The sequence below is a fragment of the Lepeophtheirus salmonis genome, chromosome 1 (assembly GCF_016086655.4).
Source record: "Lepeophtheirus salmonis chromosome 1, UVic_Lsal_1.4, whole genome shotgun sequence".
NCBI lineage: Eukaryota > Metazoa > Arthropoda > Copepoda > Siphonostomatoida > Caligidae > Lepeophtheirus > Lepeophtheirus salmonis.
This window is the reverse complement of record NC_052131.2, coordinates 40,427,477-40,434,189: the sequence shown is the minus strand read 5'-3', so window position 1 is coordinate 40,434,189 and position 6,713 is coordinate 40,427,477.

The following is a 6,713-nucleotide window of genomic DNA, read 5'->3' as shown; positions in this document are numbered from 1 at the left end:
TCCCTGGAGTTCTTGTCTTAATAATTATTTATGAACATCGAAGTTTGCTCCTTCTGCCCTTAATGAATGAAAAAGTTCTGAACAAATTTAAAAAAACATGGAAATTTAGGTTTATATATTCATTTGATTTACTCCATTATTTTAGTGCCTTATTTTTTATACATCTTATAGTTATGAGTAGTCTTTGGATTTAGAGCAAATTTTTTTTTGCTATAAAGACCTGCTAATTTTTAAAAATGAGCATCAAAAATATTAAAATTGAGCAATTTGAATTTCAGGAAAAATACTGTTCTTTTTTAGAATTTTTTAGATTAATTAGTGTTGTCAAAGGTGAAAATGAGCAATTTTGTGAGCGATTGAGCGATCACTCACGAATTCTGGTAAAAATTTTATGCAATAATACATTTTTTTATCATAAGCAGACTGTCATTTTTTTTCTTCTTATATAATCTCGTCTCCCCTTATTCCATTGCAACTGTTGTGAATTGACATTTAGAAAAATAAATTCAGATGAAATGGTTTTTCATCTACTCTTTTCTGGGGTAGAACGACGTATCGATACTACGATATTCGTAATCCGGTTATCAGTATTTAAAATAAACAATTTCTTAACTCTGGAATTACATATATATCCCTAATGTAAGGAATAAGGATGCATCATATTTACAACAATTGCCCATAGTTTTTATTATAATTTTGAACAATAACTTTGTTGACGCAATTTTTTTAAACGATTTTTTTACAATGTTTGCACCAATCATATTTTCTAACTTATTTTGAAATCAGTTTTTCATATTTTTATGACATCCTTCATCTGTTGTTATTTCTATTATCTATATCCTGTAAGAAAATTAAAAAGTAAACTGAAAAAATCATTCAAAATGTATCTTTTTTTGAAAGCAAATCTTTTTAAGTTGTAATATGATAGAATTATTTTTTAGTTTTAGCTATAATATAAAGCAATTGAAAAAAATATTAACTTCCAATGAAGAACCTTCATTTTGCTTAATTTTTGTAGGATTTGTATTTTGAATTTTGTTGGAAATATATTCTGAATAGATTAGTAAATATTTTTATCAATTGCCTTTTATTTTCATTTTTGAAAATGTAAATCTGGGATTTTTTATGTTAATAATTATTTATTAACATCAAAGTCTGCTCCTTCCACCTTTGATGAATGAAAAAGTTCTGAGGGTATGGAAAGTGATTGCAAAGGGTTTCTATAACACTATAGTGGGAAAACAGACTTAACGCTAAAATAATAAAACCCCAGGAAATAAAATTTCCGATAATTTCAAAATGTTATCCCCACGATTGTGTTATATGTATGCATATCAAAGTTATTAAATGAATTTAATTTTGCAATTATGATTTTATTTGTACTTTTTGTTTATATTTTACTATAATTTTTTATATTAGTTTATTTGAAATGTTTTATACACTGGCTAGACTAAAGGCTAAAGACAAAGAGTGGAATGGACACAACGTTGAATAGACAAATTATCGAAAGTACAAATTTAAGATTGCAAATATTAATTTAAGAAAAAGCTTAGAGTTAGATCTTTAAATATAAATTTAAATGGACAGGAAAGATGTAATTCTAAATTAAAGTGACTTTTAAATTTAAGCTATTTAAACAAAAAAAAATGAGTGATGACGAAAAACAAAGGCTTTTCATAAAACATCGTAGTCTCAGTCATTAAAAGGAGCATGGCAGACGTCCCATGAGGACGAAAAACAAGACTGTGAGAATGGAAGAGCTTGTATGGGGTGCTAAGTCTGCAATTTTAGAAAAACATGAAAAAACGAAAGTCTCTGATCTGTGGAGTAGCTGGACAGTGCAAATAATAAGGACATCCTTATGAACAAGTATAGTATAGCTTGGATGTGGCAATAAAATGGGACTAGGCCATACACAGCGAAAAAACATCCAAAATTTAACCAAGCACAATATCCAAACAATTCTTCACCTCCTAGGCAACTATAATTATATGACATCTCCCAACTTTGCCGTCTTTTACCGGCTCCAAGGAATGCTCTCTGGGGTTAGTTCTATATCCAATACCATGATCAAATCCAGAGCCAAACCTCATCAAGACCAAATACTTGAAGTTTCGTCTAGATTGCAGACAGTTATTAATGCCAATAGTGGATATATTGAATGGCGTTCTTCAATCTATATATCTTTTTTATCAATCAATTGAAAATAGTGAAATAGGACGCCTTTTCAATTCTATACTCTGTTGATTCCTTTTTTATAATCCGAGGTAATCATATTGTAAAAGTAGTAGTTGAGTGGACCTAGCTTCATTCTAGAGGGAAGTTTTATTTGTGTGATTTATGAAAATCCGTCACTTGCTTCAATTTCTAATATACAAAAAAGAAAACGAGTTTTTCAATTCATTTTCATAATTTGAAATTTGCAAAATTCTTTGAACGCGAATAACTCCACTAACGATGGAGAGCTAAAATGGGTGCCATCTGATTTTGTTGTAATGCAATAAGTTTAAATTAGTTTAGTTTTTTCAAATAAAGTAATTGAAGCCAGATTTATTTCGGAAAGATCAAAAATTTTAAGATCTTTGTGAAATTGTAAATAGCTAATAAATCGCTTAATAAACTAATCATTTAGAGCCATAACATAAAATATTTTTTGGACAAATAAATTGTGTTGATTTTTTGTATAAAGTCATCACCCTTTTGATACCTGTTAATGAAAATTTATTTAAAAAGAAACAAAAAAAAATATATATATATAAAAGTTCGATTTATTTATTGAATGAGCAATGGGAGATGTCACCTATCTGAGACCATTTTGAACACTTTATAACTGTAAATTTGGAGTATTATTATGGGAAAAAATAGATCTTTTCCGATTTATAAAATTGCTTAATTGCCTTTGGAAAATAAAAAAAGCTATGTCGCTGCATCCTGTATATTTCAAATAAAGCTATATTATAAAGTACCATCGCAAAAGGTATAGAGGAAGTATATGATATATTTATAGTTTACAATGAACGATGTAGTAAAATTATGATACAAACAAAATATTAAAAGGAGATTTCTGTCTCTGGTGTGGGTGGATAAGCACGTCATAGAGGGTACAAAAGGTTGGACATCCCATAATTTGAGCATCAAACCCTTTACATTCAAAGGCGAATGACAAAAAGAATACATTAAAAAAAGGTGAAGAAAGCTTGAGGGACGGAAAATAAATATATGTAAATACACATATTTTGAAAATTTGATGTTCAAAGAAAAGACTTGAAGCCAAGATACATTCCAATGTCCTCTATTTTAATTTCATAAACTTAACTAAATTGAATTGTTATTTACAAATATACTTAATAATATTGTATTTGTAACACTCCTTTTTAAAGGAAAACTACGACGTCTTAGAAAAATGAAGCAGCAAAAATTAGGAGATGGACAAAAGTATCATTACATAGCCAGTCAGATACTATGATAGCAATCTTTATAAACTATGAATCTCTCAATTTGAATAAGTATGTAACTATATATTTATATATGTATATTGTATGTATAGTCAGTCACTATGACACTAAAGCTGAAACCTCATACATAAAATATACTCATATATATGTAACACTGAGCAACAACACAAAAGTGCATTCCAACATAGAAAGCAACTAATTGATTGAATATCAGGAATCTGTCCGAAAAGTTATTATTCATGACTTTGTTAGTGCTAGTCCAGATATGTTATGATGCAAAACATGAATATCAACAGACAAAGAATACTCTATACATTTAATCTGCACTCCTTTTTCCTTTTTTTTTTTTTTTTTTTTGACCATCAAGAGGCACTTTTTTCTTTCCTTTTTCTATTAGTAGAATAGATATGAAATGAAAGAGAAAATTGAATAAAAAAATCGTGTACTGAATGATTAACAAAATATGAAGAGCATTTTTTTGTTGTTCTCATCTATAAAATAAACAGATGAAGATAAAAAATTGTTTTAATTAAATTTTCTATTTCATTTCATAACAATTATACTCTAAAAAATCACTCTTATTTTTACCCACTGCAGGGGAAAAGGAAAGCATTTTATATACAGGGTATTACTTGATAGATAGATACTTAAATTAAGCCTAAAATAATAAATTAAACTATCAAACTATGTAAAGCTTTATAATAGGCCATGAGTAAACTAAAAACTATATTAGTTATGTATAGTATGGAAAAAAGCATCAGTGCAACATACCAAATTATTTTATGTTAAATAATATTATCATTCAGAGACGTATATAATTTTGCCGTAAGACGACGACACCACTCTCTGCCGATTTGCTTACAAACTAATATAAGCAAACAAATGCTGCATTGGTAAACTGAGGTTGCTTACTAAATATAATATTAGCGAGAAATGATGCCGTTTAGAGGACACTTTCAAATTTGGGACGTGATTCAAAGGACCAACAACAGAGATTGGACTATACGAGACAGTTTTTAAGTCCCATATTAAGAACAGGAACAATCCTTATATTTTTATTTACATACATAGTTACAAGACAAAAGGGGTTTATTTTGTTTGTAAACTTGTACAAATTAGGAATCAAGAAATAAGCTATCATTTTGACACTTTTTTTGTACCTGTAACCTTTAATCTGAAATGAGAATAAAAAAGCACCGAAATTCTATGGTGTTTAGTTCAATATGCCTATAACACCAACTGCACTTTATCTCTTAAAGGGAGCCACATATTTTTCTGTGTGTGAATGGTATATATAAGTTGTTAAAACTAAGTCGTTGCTAAGAAAATCAGGATTTTTTGAATTACATTTTGGTGCTTTGATATGTTACCTTTCCCCCTGGATTTGTTTCAATATAAAATTATGGCCTTTTGCTATAACTAAGGTGCTATTTTCGCTAAATAAACAGAGCACATATAAATTGAAGCATATCTCTTGGCCTAAGGATATTTTAATACTTTTCAATCAATGTCTCTTTTAAAGTATTTATGTTCCAATGGATTTGCTTCATAAGAACTCATATTGATTGTTTCGTCGTAGACAAAGTCTTGTGATGAAGATTTAGAAATAGACAAATGATGGAGTTGGACCTCTTACGTTCCGCAAGCGAACTTACAATTTTAAATTGAAAAAAATATAGGTGGCTACATGATGTCACAAAGTATCAAAGTTAAATTTAAAAAGCCTGTTTTTCTTAGTATTGTTTTTTATTATCGACTGATAAATACATATTCACTCTTAAAGCAACAATATCTATCGATTCAGGCCAGCTCGTCAGACCTTGCAGGGGATCCTTTGAACTCAATAGCGTAATAATTTAGTAATTTGAGGGATTTTCTCAATAAAAATAGGATGTGGACTTGGTATTTTAAGAACCAAGAAGTCTAAATAATAATCAAACTAAAAAGAGTTGTAAGCACGCATAATTCAAAATTTTAAACTATAGAAATAATGCGACAATTGATACATATTATCAGAGATCAAAATAATAAGTAACGCTTGGTATATAACAAAAAACGTTAGCGTGGTTACCCTGGCATTTGAAGAATGTTTTGGAGGAGAGCAGCTAGGCTGTCATGACGGTTCATTAAATTAGCTGCGAACGGCTGTGGGATGAAGATAATATTCATGCACCCCCACTCCGTATCTAGCAATGATAAAGTCAGAAATTACCGCCATGTCGATCCTCAATTTAATTCAGATTCAAACACGCCCTTACCCTGACAACTCCATAACAAATTATCAGAGTCACACTTGTGATTATTTGATACTTATTGTTTTGTCTTCAAGAATAAAAAATTAATGATGACAGCTTTGGTAAATAAAAAAAATCTATTCTGGCAGCAATTAAAAAAAAATGCGACCTTCAAACTTCACATTTTATTAAGTTATGCAAATTATTTTATACATATGAGGAGAGATCAACAAGAAATATTATTCATGTCCTTTTGAAAATGGATTAGATGTAGAGCATAAGTTGTTAGATTATTTATTTATCAAATATAATAAATTATGAAATAGCCATGACGTATCAAGGAAGATCTAAGACGGAGGGATTAACGATATACAACAAAATGTAATATAAACTTTTATGTCAGGTAGGTACCATCATGCCATCAGAGACTTACTTTTTCCTTATTCCCTCTCTCAGCCTTTCGTCCTCCATGAAGATAACCCATAATCAAATATGATGGTAGTTTTTAGACAATTTGTGTCAAAGATAGGACCATTAGACTTCATTTTAGTGTAACAAGGAATTTTTCACACCACCAGAACAAGATTGTATTTGAATTGAACAAATAAATGTTGTTAGGAACACTAATTATATTTGAGGACTTAGTAATAGACAGCTGTCAAAATCAAAGCTTTTCCTATTCTAATTAGAGAAAGAAAAAAAGATATAAAATGATTTGGCCAGTTACGTCGTTATTCCTCACAAAAATGCAAAACTATTCTTCATTTGTATTAGTGACTTTTTCAGATAGTGCAATGTTATACAAAATTAATTTTTTTCCCCGCTGATGATTTTTCAACTCAGTAATGACTATTAAGCTGCTCCTTCAAAACATTTTTACAATTATCAGGGTTATCATTATACATTTTTGATATACTGACAGTTGTTAAAATGTACAACTTTAACTATTATTATTATTTAAAGTCGTATAGTAACACTCATGATATAAGTTGCACAACTACCAAAGGTTAATTTTTGATTATTG